The sequence below is a fragment of the Lathamus discolor genome, chromosome 8 (genome assembly GCF_037157495.1).
Source record: "Lathamus discolor isolate bLatDis1 chromosome 8, bLatDis1.hap1, whole genome shotgun sequence".
NCBI lineage: Eukaryota > Metazoa > Chordata > Aves > Psittaciformes > Psittacidae > Lathamus > Lathamus discolor.
The window spans coordinates 7,359,222-7,373,043 of NC_088891.1; the positions used below are offsets into that span (position 1 = coordinate 7,359,222).

The window sequence follows — 13,822 nt, forward strand, 5'->3', positions numbered from 1 at the left end:
TTCGAGGGAAAAACCTGCGTAGCACAGATGTACTGTGCTATATTTCTTCCTTACATGTTACACTATCCTGCTGAGCCACATGGTCTCAGATGCTGTAAATCTGCCAAAATCATTATTTCATAGCACGTATGAGGGGAAAAAAAAACCAAACCCATCAACAATGGTTAATTAAATAATGACTAACAGGTCCTGCATCTCACAGTACACTGGAGATGGGAATTCTGGATGGTTTTTATTCAAATGGTTTATCTAAATCTAGTAGGAATAAAAATCTGCTTTAGAATTTGATTTTTAAATGTCAACGGGAATATTTTGTTTTGGAAACCTTCCAGATGGAATATTTCCCAGCGCAAAGGCAACTTTTTAAGTAACAATTAGGAAGAAAATAATTGAAACTGAACAGCTATAGTAGAAGCTCTGAAAGAACAAAAAAAAGGTGCCAAAATTCTATCAAACTACTTTCACCGGTAACACACATCCCATTCTGACACCACCAGTCTGGATTTTTAATCTGATTCCAAATATGTTATGGATCAGAACCTCGGGGCTCTAAATTCATCCAGAATTGCTCAGCTGAGAACCCATCCATCAGCTCTGTGGTGATTATGCTCCTCTAATCAAGTACAATTAGCAACTGTCACATAACACCATTAAAAGAACCACTTAGGAGCTGATTAATGGCTGCTATAAGCTGAACTGATAAATGTAATTTTTGAAATCAAGTTTCAATTAGCTCTAAATAACAAAGATGGGAACAGCAAATTCTGCTGCAGACACAGCCCCTTGGTCAGAACAAGAAAGACAAATACAAGCCTTTTTTTCTGTCCATTGTAAAACATCAGCTGCTAAATTCCTTGTTGGGTTTAGCAAATACTGCCCAGTTCACTTCAGCTGTGAGTAAACAAAGCTTTGTTTGTACATTTACTCCCAGGAGTTTCTACAGGACTCCTCTACCATAGGATGCTACCATTGAATTACAGCAGTTTCGAGTGAATTTACAGATTAAAACTGGAAAGCAATTTTCAGTGATGATCCTACATTAAAATAAATGCAGCCCAATGCAAGAACTGAGAGGAAGGATGGAAACACTTTCCCTTCTTCCTCTGTGTGACCCATTGGCACCAGCACCTATCTACCCAGCTTGTCATTGTCCCCAAGGCTAGATGTCCTGCCCACCGCGTGCTGCTCACTGACTAAATGCCTTTGGCCAAGCCCTGCTGCTCTGACTCTTGTGACATTCCCTGCAGGACACAGCCCACAGAGACAGAAATCGCTGCATCCTCACTGGGGCTAGACGCATGAAAGAATCAATTTTGAATGATCCCATGAAACCACAAACGGGTGCTAGTAGTGATTTTGGTGACTACATTACCCATGTTATGCAAAAGCTGTGGAAATTTCTAGTACTCAGTGATGGGGACCATAAAGGCTTGTCCTGCTCTGCTGGGAGGGTACCAAGCCATAAAGCTTAGGAGGCTCCTGACTCCCCATCATCTCATAAATGAGTGTGCAACAGTGGGCCTGGCTGGAAAGCAGAAAAATGGTCAGGTTTCCTCCTTCTGCCAGAAAGCAGCTCTTCTTGTGTGTGTCTGAGATTTGGCTGTGCCACCAGTCAAAGGACATCCTTCCTTGACCCTTGGTTTCCTTTTACCATTGCTTAGTTCCTTGAGGTCTCTGGTGCCTGACTCTCCATAGAGATCTCCTGTTCTTTATAAGCAGCCTCGCAAAACCATCAACCTTTTCATCATACCCTCCATCCACTTTTGGCCCCTTCCCATAACCCCAGCTCTCCTCCTGCCTCTGCCTAATCCTATAACGCACCACAAATCCCTTCGCTCTCCCCACATCTCCATCCATCACCAGCTCTCCCAGGGTGTGTGGCAGGTGACCCTGGAGCAAGGCTGCTGTGTGCACATGCAAACCTCAGGCATTAGCTTCCATCTCAACCAGCCCTGGAGCACCCACAACAGCCTCTGAATGCCACAGAGTCTCTCTGATAACTCATTCTGACCCCCATCTGCAATACCCTCCTCCTTGGAGCTCTCCCACACCTTGGCTCTGAAAAGGAATAACCCAAACCTACATGCTGATGGTGCCTTGATGTTTAAACCCACCAAGCTATTTTTGGACTGTTCATAGCCAGCCGTATTTAAACAGACTGATTGCACCAGCACAAACTTGCCCTCACATAACTTCATTTTTATCCAGACAGAAGCTTCCAAGCAACAGCAACCAAACCCTTTCAATATTTAATCAGCTGCATGGCCTGAAAGAGCAGGGACCAGCAGCTGCCTGACACAGAGCAGACAAGGGGGTTGTTTCCATCCTCACCTCCCTCCATCCTGAGCATCACCTCCTTTCCAAACTCACTAAGGTATAAAGCCAAACAGGAGCCCTGCTTCAGACCAGGCAGCTCTCAAAAGCTTGCCTTTTAAACACCCTATTTTGCACTCCTCAATTCCAGCTCCTCAGCTGCCTCCCAGGTGTAAATCTTACTTTCCTATTAATGGCTGGGAAATTGCTGTGCTCAGTGCCCTGCAATTGTAAGTCAGCAGGACTCAAGCTCTCTCCCACTTCTTCCTGGCTTTAAAGCAGGCAGGGTGTAAATCTTGGCTCCAGGCAAGGCTTTGCAGAACTTGCAATGTGTGTGTGGGCAAATTCAGGCTTTTCCTAATCTTTCCTCATTCCCTCAGTGCCTGTCCTGTGTATATCAGGGGGATTAGAGGGGTTAAAGGACATCATCCTTTAGTGGGTTGGCTCTGCTGCATTCAATGCTGTCTCTGCTTTTAGCCACTATGCTAAAGGAGAGTTGCTTTAAAATAGAGCTTTAAGAAGGAACCCTGAAGTGACCTGCTTTAGTCAGTGGTCATGCCTGGCTTCAATAAGGGTCAAAATACCAAATGCCTTCCGGTCTGAAATGGTCCATGAGCGTCTCGCGCAGGAGTCCTGTACCCTCTCCAGCCCATGCACCCAATCAAAGCTCTGGCTTCTCTCTCCTCTGCTGCTGGACACCCAGGGCTGGAGGTGCCTATGCTGCCCTGCACCCATGGGGACAGCACCAAGCACAGCTACAACAAAGGCAGTATCTCTCATGACTTGCAGTGTGTGAGCTCCTAACAATAAAGGATCCTATCTTGCTAGCATTATAAATTAGATACTAATTGCCAACCAGAAACACCCTTATCTAAAGAAGGGAAAAAAAGCAGCAAAAGCATATTCAATTAGTGCTAAATAATAAATACAAGATTAACTAAAATTGCTCTGAATTCTTATCCTCTGGGTCTGAGAAAGCAAAAGGCATTCCCCATGTTCCCAGGGCTGGCCCAATACCAGAGCATCACCACCATCCCTAGAGCACTAATGAATGGCAGCAGTGATGGCAGGACTTGTCATGCCTGGAAATGGGTCCACCCTCCTTTTACACTGGCCACAGGTAGTCTTGGCTTACCAGGAAGGCTCAGCCTCCATGAAGCCCAGCAACTTCGGGTCTGTATCATAAGCAAAAAAGCCTGAATGCCAGGAAAACTTGACTAATTGCCAACAGCGGCTACATATTAGGAGAAGAAACCACTGGGATTTTCTCAGTCCTGGTGCATGTATAAATCATTTAACACCTCACTCATAATTAACGCACACTAGATCCCTGCAATGAGACAGCCCTGCTAAAACATGCTTGAATTCGGGCTGCAAGTGCACGTAGTGTGGGGATGCAGAAGGACAAATGCACCCCCCCCCCCCCCAAGAAGTGGCTGATCCCAATAGCGCCCACTCTGAGCTTCAGCAGGAATAAGAAAGAGGAACTTGGGTCAGATTTCCTCCCTTGCAGTGGGCTGCAAGCATGTGAGGACCCACCCCAGTTGCAAGAGGTCCCACACCCTTTGTAGCCTCAAGCAGCCATGAGTACAGATCACCCCCCTCTTCTCTTCCCTGGCGTGTTTCAGGGTGCTCTTTGCCCTGAGCAAAGAGGTTTGCCCTTTGCCCCAGGGTGCTCATGTACAGAGAGCAGAATGATCACTTTCTGTGTTTATTACATTATGAGGTGCCATATCCCTCATAATAGTCTATGTATCATTTACTCTGGTGAAAATCCAGAGGAATTTTGCTTCTTTTACTGGATTTACAAGCCTGACTAAACTCAGGATCTACCCACCCAGGATAGCTTGTAAATCCAAAAGAGCTTTCATACATCAGGATGAGTGTCTGGTCCTTTCCAACCCTAACTGTTCTATGATTGTTTTAATTTCTCCTTCCTCCCTGGTATTAAGTGAAGAACACACCCAGGTGAGCTGTCACCTTAGATGTGGAAGGGTCTACGACATCTAATCATAAATACTAATCAAAGTAAAAGAGAAGATTTGTCCCCAAAGTGGCCTGAGCTGCATGGTTCCCCTGCCCTGGCTTAGCTCTCCTTTGTAAGAAGTTCTTCCCTCTCTTTTAACCCAGCTCCTCTATCCAAGCCAACCCAGCCAAAGGAATCTGTGAGGCCTCCTTGTTCCCCTTGTCCTTCTCCCCCAAAACCCACTGTGCTTCTACCGACATAAATGTGTTCAAAGTCGTGACTGCACGGGAAAAACAAACAGGCTGAGCAGATGGGTTGTGCGGGAGGAAGCCCTCATTTAAAACGCAAATAGCTGGTGGTAATCTAGCAGATGTGGTAAAGATCTGGAGAGCCAAGATGAGGCGACTGGATTCCAGTTCCAATTAAATAATGTGGAAGTTTCCCTGGCAAGGGAAGGTTTCATCTTCCATCTCCTTGATTACCTTGGAGATCTTGAAGGGATGCTGACACATTGATGCCAAGTGTCTTCACAGGAACAATCTGGACTACTCTTCATTTAGGATCTCACATGACTCCCTGTCCTTACCAAGTGGATTATTCACATGGGTAATCCACCCTTTTTAACCCAAACATCCATGAAAAGAGACTAAAACTCAATCAGAAGTCATAACATTAATTCTGTAGCATGTTCAATTCTGTTTCCATCCAGAGACAAAGACTTTAGGATCAGTCCTTCATTTGCACAACATCAAGCCAGCATCTCCCAGGAAATATCTTCAGGATGCTATAAAAATCTGTACATCTAGCATATTGCAATATTCATTTGGCCCGAGAATTTCATCTTGGCAGACACAGCAGAATTACCACAGATGGGTATGAGGATTTTCTCTTTATAAATATTACAGACCCATTAATTAAACAGGGGAAATTAACCCTTCCAGGCAGCACTGCAACAGGGACCAGGAAAGCACAGTCACCACTACCCCACATCTCAGACTCCGTGTGGGAGAAAAGCCAAGTGCACATAAACACAAAACTAGTAGGAAAGATGCTGACAATGACATTTCTGCATGTTTTAGAAGATAATTCAACAGAACAAATAGAAATTACTGGTGCTTAGAAGTGTTCTCCCTAAGAGATATGGAATAAAGTATTTTAACCTTTTGAAACAAACCATGACTTTCCTGTTAGAGGAAGCACTCATCTAAGGTTTCCTTGCAGATATAATCATCAACCCCCCAAAGACAACCAATCAGGCAATTCCTGCATTCTGCTGCTTGCACAGCACCAGGATTTAGAGTCACGCAAAGCCCCTTCCACTTCCCTGCGTTCATTTCACCCACCGATCTCCAGGCACAGATTTGGCACAAAAGCGCATCACCCTGAAACAAACATGAACCAAATGCAAACCGAAACTTGCTGTTTAGGAGAGGAGGATCTTTCTGTTTGGATGTAATTGGTGCTTAAAACTTCAAGGCTGCTCTAGAATAAGCACAATAACCACAGTGCCCCACTCCTAAGCGTCACCGATTCTAACATCAAAGAGTAGAAAATGTGTGAGGTTTCAGCAAGTGGAGGTTCCTGGATGAATACATCATGAGAGGAATATTTTTATAAACAAATAATCTCTGCAGTGCTCTCCAGGGGTCATTTTCAACTCTCCCATAAATAAATATAGAAAGCATTTGTCTTGGTCCCCAGATCAAATTTTGCACCTGCTTTGGGGTAGAACACAGGTCTGTCAAGAGGGTCACAGCTTTGTACCTGCCACCAAAATTGCCAAAGCTTCACCGCTGTATTTTGCCTTTGTTTTCCTGTCAAGAGGCATGTTATGTACAGACCTTTGCAGATTGAATACAGCCAGATTGCAGAGACTGCTCTTAGGTTTATTATTCCCTGATCCTCTTTAAACAAGGTCCCTATATTCATCCCTACTGTAAGCTCTGCCATCACTCAACTGAGAAGCAGGAGACCCATTTTGAGAGTCATACAAGATAAACCAACTCACAAACCTCTGACTGAGAGTAAAGCAACGTCCAGGACATCAGATAGCTCACAGTCCCAGCAGCGTGTTAGCCCAGCTAGACCCTCTTCCTACCAAACACATTTAACTGCACCTCTACATATCAGCTACTCTCAGAACACAGAAAACTGATTTCAGAGAAAAACTGAGACTTCACAATGGAGACAGTTTATCAGCTACAAAAGTTGAGGGGCTTCATGCATCAGCTTAAGAGCAAGAATTCATGAATGACCTTCCAAACCTGCAGGAAAGAGCACAGGGCAGAAAAAGAAGCATTCAGGTAGCAGCTCACCTAGGACCACCCCATGGTGATTGGCCATGAGCTCCAAACGTACCCCTAACCAAGCTGGAAATCACATAGAAAAGAAGAAGAGTGCGTGATGAAAATGCATGCAAGTGAAAGCTGCTCTGAGTGCTGAGGCACACACATTGTCTGATCTGCTCAGCTACCAGCCTCTTGCTAATAGTAATTAAATCGCTTTAATGAGCACTGACCCTTAGAAAAGCTTCAGTATAAACCAAACGTGTTTCATTGACTTTCTGTCTCTTTTTTCAGCTCCCTTCCCTGTGCTTTTTACCCCATTAAGCCTTATTACTTCTGCATCCGGACGGATTGTCCGGAAAGAGACCAAAGAGAAAAGCATCACTTACCAGAACTAGCAAATATTTCACCACAGCCATGCACAAGCCATTTCCCCTCCTTCCAGCCTGTGGAGCTGCTCCTGAAAGGGTCTCCCCTTTCCGCTAGGATGTCACAAGCCGGAGATTAGAAGTAAATGCTCTGCAAGCCAAGCCAATCATCCCGCTGCGACTGCATCCAGGTACTGAAGCGGAAGCAATGGAAAAGTCCATCAGGCAGCAGCAAACACAGGCGCACGCACAGACACCCCCCCGCAGCCGCAAGGCAATAGGAGTGGAGGGAGGCTGGAGGCAGGAGGGAGAGCAGATGGGAGGGGGGTGGCTTGGGGGAACCAGGCAGCAAGAGATGCTAGCATGACAGATGTGTTGACTTTAAGTTAAACAGGAAATTGGGGATGTTCAACACAGGCAGGAAAGACACTGGCACACATTAAAGGCAAAGACTTTCCCTGGTTTTCCCTTCCTCGATTCCCTTTTTCCATCCAGGCATCCTCCAGTGATTTCTAGCTCTAACCTCACATGCAGAAACAAGCCAGGGTTTGCACTGACTCTGTGTGTCAGGGCAAGGCAGGAGCTGTATGGCCAGACAAGCCATTTTCCATCCTAGCAGTGAGCTGGGACACCAGTCATTTATTCCCTCTTCGATTCAGACTTCTCTGAAGTTATTTAAATGACATCCTCTAGATGTGAGTAAAAGAGGGAATGCTGAGCAGCAGGACAAGGCTTTCGATTTGTCCCAGTTCTGTGCGGGGTAAAATGCAATAGGATAGAAACCCTGATTAAGGTTATGTAGGATAAGGAGCAGGCAGTAGAATAAATTGATTTAAGAGGAGGAAAAATAAAGCGCCTTTGTGCACTTCGCCTCCCAATGAATAAACCTGATTTTTCAGCAGTCCTGACAAGGGTGGCCAGGGTGAAGCTGAGGATGGCAGCTGTATTATGAGGGTCCACAGGAGAGTGTAACTCCAGAACAAGGCGACTAAACACCCAGGCAACAATATGAAGGGAGTTGGGGAAATCAAACCGCTGCACTGATTTCCCAGTTAAAGCCTGGTATGCTGAGTGAAAGCAGATAAATCACATCTTCCTTCACTCAGCTTCAGTCTTCAATCAAGAGATCTTTGAGACAGTTCCCAGCTTCTGGAGAATAAGGGAGGAAAAAGAGTGGTCCCACCACAAACCCAGACACAAAGTCAGCAGTGCCAGCTATCCCAGGCTTCCAGACAAGGACTCTGCTCCTGCTTCACAAATGGATCACACACACACATACCTTTTCTGCTGCCTTCGGCACTGGAAGGAAAAGCCCCTTTGGCATCCTGTGGAGCTGGATCTCAGCCACATCATTCTTCCCAACAAAAGACCCAAAATCCACATGTAGGGGTGACAAGAATATCCCCTCTGTGGCACATAGAAGTCCCCAGGGTGAGATTAGTTACAGTTCTCCTTTTTTCCAACCACTGTGCACTAGATAAAGGACAGAAATCTGTCTTCTCTATGCACAGGACACTTGCTCCGTAACTGTGAGTCAAACAGTCAGGATGTATCGCAATCCATCTTGCCTGCCTCCTCACATCCCACTGTCCCTGAGCTGTGTCACTGGCCTCCTTTCAACATTTTAATGGAATACTGACAGTGATCCATTTGCACTCCAACTAGATTAACCCTACTTGCACCCCCATAATTGTATTTGCAGAGCCAGCCCAAGCAGGTGGGTTTGGAGCATCTTCTCAGATCAGCTGCAGTGCAAAAAGCATCCCTTTTTCTGGTGAAGCAGCTTGAAAAAGTCTAGCAAGGATATTACACTTTGGAGAACTGCTGCTTGAGGTCTCTTGTCCCTCCTCCTACCTGCTGCCACACTCCCTCATCTCCACATTTATAAAGCTCCATGTTCTTTCCTAATAGGGATGCCATAATGTTCCCTTTTGCCTTGAACGTCACTCATGTGTCACTGAGTCTGGGCCCATAGTGACCTCTTGGCTACAGCAGCCACATGAGTCACCAGCAGCCTGTTTGCACTCCCTCCCTCTATCCATCACCACCAGCTTCCATTGAGCCCTGGGGGAGTTTAAAGCAGTCTAATCCCCAAGCTGGATAATTCAGGGAAAGAGGATTACCCATTCTGTGCAGAGCCCTTACCTAAATATAGGCCAGCCTTCCCCTTGCATTGCAGCTCATGGGGCATGGAGATGTTTTCCCTGTGCTGCTTCTCCCTCCCATCTCTAGGGGGTTAACTCTGCTCCGGCTCAAATTTGGGACAACCTGGTTTTAACCCATGGAGTTACAATGCAGGAAGACTGGGGTTAGTAATGCAGAGGTGAGACTGTAGCTATAAAAGCCAGCAGGATCTTGGCAGGCACTTCCCCAAAAGCACATTTTCCCCTAATAAATGCCACACTCTTTTGGTGGGGTCATGGCATTGAAAGTCCTGTTGTATATTTGGAAACCAGTATCATGGTCCTGAACTACAGAGCCTGACAGCAAAGCATCGGGAGGGTAGAAGGGGAAGCACTGCACTCAGATAATCCCATTGCAGGTTGCAACGGCCTGCCTGAGAGCTGGGGATGGTGACCTGACTGTGTCTGCCCTTGGGGCTGTCCTGGCAGGTCACCAAGAGCTGGGTTATCACTGCTGCCAGAGGGAATGGGCATTTGGCAGCGAGCTGGTGAAAAGGAAAAGCAATAGGTAACACGTTACCTTCCCTGCTTTCCCTCTCAGAAAGAGGGATGAAGATGGGAGATGTGGAAGGTATTCACGATGGATTTATCAGCTTCCCAGCAGACCATGCATCACCCTCCACCCTCCTCTTTTCCCAGCTTCAGGCATCTTCCTCCTCCCCTCTACCCCAAATGATAAAGGTCTGACACAGGCACCATGAGCTCCACTTCCCTACAGTGCCTTTTTTTCTTGGCTGTTAAAATCCTCCTGGGACTTTTAGTCACATTAACATGAAAGCACTCATTAGCACAGGAGTAATTCCATAATCTTTTCAGAAGAGAACAATTCCAGAGGTTCAGCTCATGATCTGGAAAATCAATTTGCTGACTTGACGATGCAAGAAGAGGATTTTCAAGGTCAGCTTTGGCTTCCCCAACAGGACCATTAGCAACTCTGTGACCAGGCCAGGAAAAGGCCACCCTGGGCAGAGAAGGAAGGACCTGGGGGCTCGCACTCAGCACAGGCAAGGAAGGGAATCAGGCTTCTGCTGCATCAAGTGCAGACCTGTCTCACCACGTTGTGTCCAGCAGTGTGCTGTACGGGTGCAACAGCATCACCATGGATCACAGAGGATTTCCCAGCTTTTTTCACCTCTCCTACTTCAAATGCAATGCTCCCAGCCTAGAGGTTATCACAGGCAAGAAAGGGATGCATCTTCAGCATCCCGAGCTCTCCCTGCAGGTGCAGGTTGGATCAATCCCTGTTTTGAAACTAAGCGCGCACCCCACTCCCCCACCCCCCCCATACCAGCACTAGATCATGTGCCTTTATTCTCCTTATTCGACTTTTCACATTCACTTTGTGCTTTCAGAAGCTGGTGCCCACAGTCGTCTGGCTCAGTACGGCATTATTGAATATACAATATCTGGGTAAGCCAGAGAATTAACTCTTTTCCTTTCTCTTCTCCCAATACTGAGGATCTAGAGGAGTGATGAAACAGCAATTTTTATGCCATATCAGACACATGACTTACTTTCATCCTACCTGAAATCTCTGCCATGACTCCGTATGGCAGAGCACCCCTTTAAGCTCCAGTATGTGCTTACAAGTGACCAGACTAAACACAAGAGTTCCCCTCAGCACAGAGCACTGTGATGCTCCTCACCTACACATTATAATCACTGCATTGTTACTCCCTTTTTCCCTCCTGAGACGAGGTCATCCCTGACAAGTAACATCCTTGTGGAGCCAGTTCCTGCCCATTATTTTTAATGGGATCTTGGTGTTATTGATCATACTGCTATTACTGCAGTTTGACACACATAATGTAAATTTCCCTGGAACAACACTTGTCCTCTAAAAGAAAAATAGTCCCTGCAGAGATGTATGTCTGGATGTGTTACAGGATGTTCTATAGGCACACATGCACAGGAACTTCTTGACAGAGAATCCATGTCCCGTAACAACTGCCCTGCAGAAACTGAGCCTCACGAGCTCCCCAAATCATCCCTTTCTCTCTGTAACGTCATTTATTCCTTCCTAACAGAGGTGACTAGCTGTACTTTCTAGCTTTAGCTGCATTTAAGCTCCCCTGGAGACTGGGGAAGATAATGAAGGGAGGACAATTAAAACAGGGTGCTAGGGCCAGTGCGTGTGTGGCACCAGCACATCCCCTACATCCCTGGGTGCCACACCACACCATCACACACAGCTCCCATGTGGACACAATAGCCCCCATGCAAAGACCTTCTTCCCCCCCAGCCCACTACAACCTGGACACACACCAGGAGTACTTTAAAGCTGGCTTCAGCCCGAGTTGAAACTGAAGCACAGCAGCTCCTCCGCACTCCGCAGAGGGCAAGGGCAGCTGGGCAGAGCAGCAGGGCAGGTTTAAATTGCAGCTTTGCTCATGACTGCTCTGACCCCTCCAATCTCATTAAGCTAAAAGAGTCCCGGACAGCTCCCACCGATCCATCCCAACTCAGACACTGACTCCGAGCCCTCCAGCATCCTCATTTTCAGCAGCATCTTTCAGTTTAATAGAGCTTTCTCCTGACCCTAGAGCCGCCTCCCCGGCTGTCCATCTCTCGGCACCGAGACCCCACAGGCTGCTGCAGCAGCAGCTTCTCCCCACTCTCCAGTGCAGCAGAAGGAACGACTCGCTCTTACCTTTGGGCACTCCGAGCTGCCGGCGGCGCTGCGGGCTGCATGCGGCGCAGCACCGGTCTGCGTTGGCATCTCCTCTAGCGGTGATGTAGTCCTGCCGGGCGCCGCATGCCAATGGTGCAGCCCAGGGGATCCCAGCCCAGGAAGCCCGGGGCTGGGAGGGAGCCTAGGGCTGCCTGTCCTACCTGCGTCCCTGCTTCCCCACCCCAACGGCAAAGCGAGAGGGAGGGAGCATGCGGAGGCACCCAAAGAGAAGGGGAGAGAGCAAGAATCTGCACAGCAAAGAAAGCACAAGCTTCTCCTTTTCCTATCTCATCGCACTAATAAAATCCAACCCAGCGCCTAAACGCTGCAGCTCTCTAGCAGAGCTCTTTGTTAGACTGGGGATTCCTTTCTTTAATTGCCGTCATACAGAAATGTTTCTATCTGTAAGTAGAAGAGAATCCCAGCATGACTGGGTGGTATGCTGGCATCATTCTGATAGGGGGCCTGAATTAATAATCGAATGTTAAACCTATGCTATTCTTCCGATTCCCTTTAATCTCTTTGGTTAACAATAAGTATTTGTCTGAAAGTGCAGCTGGTATTTCATGTAAACTCTTACAAGAAAGGAAAGAACATCAGAAAAGGGGAACTGGTGGTCAAAGTTTCTCTTGCAACACCATACATCTGGTTGAGACCCGGCTGAGACTGGAACTGCGGTTTGAGCCGAAGCCAAGGGACTAGTGAGCTTGCGTGCTAGACGGAGGTGAAAAGTTCGAGAGCGAGGAAGACTCGCTTACTTCATCTCGAGACCACTGCCCACGACCACCAGGAGGCACTGCGCAGGCGTGAAGGAAGTTTTAGCTCATTATAATATGAAGCGGGGAAAGGATATGAATATGTATAGGCGTGTTGTGTAACCTATTGCATATGTAACACTTCAGACAATAAATGTAGAGGGAAAAGGACGCTGGGGTGCGCATGCCTTTGGAGGAACTATCCCACATGCCCCTCAGCTGAATAAAGCATACCTATTCTACAGTTTTAACGAGTTGTGGAGTCAATCCACATATAAATTTATCTCTCTCCCTTTATGTATTACACTCAAGATAACCTCCCCTGGGATGGCTAGAGAGTAAGGGTGGAAAAGGTGTTACATTCCAAGGATAAAGCTGCTGTGGGATAAGACCATGCGAGTTAAAATCCCCTTTATGATTTTGAAGTCCACTGGCAGAAGAGCAGCAACAGGAAAACACCTTATTGTCCATTCAATTTCGTTCTTACAAAAGAACACACTGGACAGAACAGTGTGGAACTTAGTCTGCTGCGGAAATCCTTCCGCCATGAATTTGTGTTATTAGACATACAATAAAGGTAACACAAGAAATGCCTTAATAAGGAAGAAAACACACAGCTCCTAACTACTAAGAAAGCATTGTCAGGGACCATGGCAAGAAGCATCCACACCCTGCAACATCTCTCACTGCAGCAATACCCAAATTAACCCAATCATGGGAGCAATAGACTTCCATTGGAAGGTTTCCATTGCTGCTTCTAGTAACTTAAAACTAAAGACACACAGAGAACCACAGGCTCCTTGAAAGTGAATGAGGGGGGATTTATAAGGCAGCATGAATTCTTTGCACTTACCAGAAACATAAAGCAAAAAAGTGAAACCGAAAGCCCATCCAGCCATACTGTTTCTATCAGCAGAAAACACCTAGAAACCTATTTTCCCACTCTATGCTTCACTTTAGCCACCTTAAGACACTGCTAAAACCACTTCCCCAGCTGTTTCCAGGGATCCTCCAGGCCTAAACTCTGCCTCTTTCCTCTGACCTCCATTTTATAGTCTGCTTCCCTCAGCTCACCTGATTTCAATCTCTAGCTCAGGTGTTTGCAATTGATGACAGCATTACAAATTGGGCCTGAAAACTCTCTATTTATCTGACTTCTTGCTGGTACTGCTTCTATATGGAAAATACACCAAGTATTTAATTTATATGTTTTCACACCCACTCATTTAAAAATTGGAACTTAAATCTGAAGTTCAACTTTATTCTCCCTCGCACAACACA

The 13,822-nt window shown here is 46.5% G+C and overlaps 1 protein-coding gene across 9 annotated transcripts in view; it reads right to left on the reverse strand.

Moving 5' to 3' along the window:
- SV2B (synaptic vesicle glycoprotein 2B) overlaps positions 1-13,546 on the reverse strand; it is a 64,837-nt gene extending 51,291 nt beyond the window's left edge. For 2 of the 9 annotated variants that reach the window (XM_065688302.1, XM_065688293.1), the window contains exons 1-2: positions 11,766-12,343; positions 6,954-7,126 (exon numbers count right to left, since the gene is read on the reverse strand). The gene's annotated coding sequence lies outside the window, so the exon portion shown is untranslated. Of the gene's footprint in view, positions 1-6,953; positions 7,127-8,211; positions 8,451-11,765; positions 12,344-13,394 lie in introns of those variants that run through there. The other 7 variants (XM_065688303.1, XM_065688295.1, XM_065688304.1 and 4 more) reach the window with 5 other exon arrangements.
- Between the last annotated feature and the right edge of the window lie 276 nt (positions 13,547-13,822).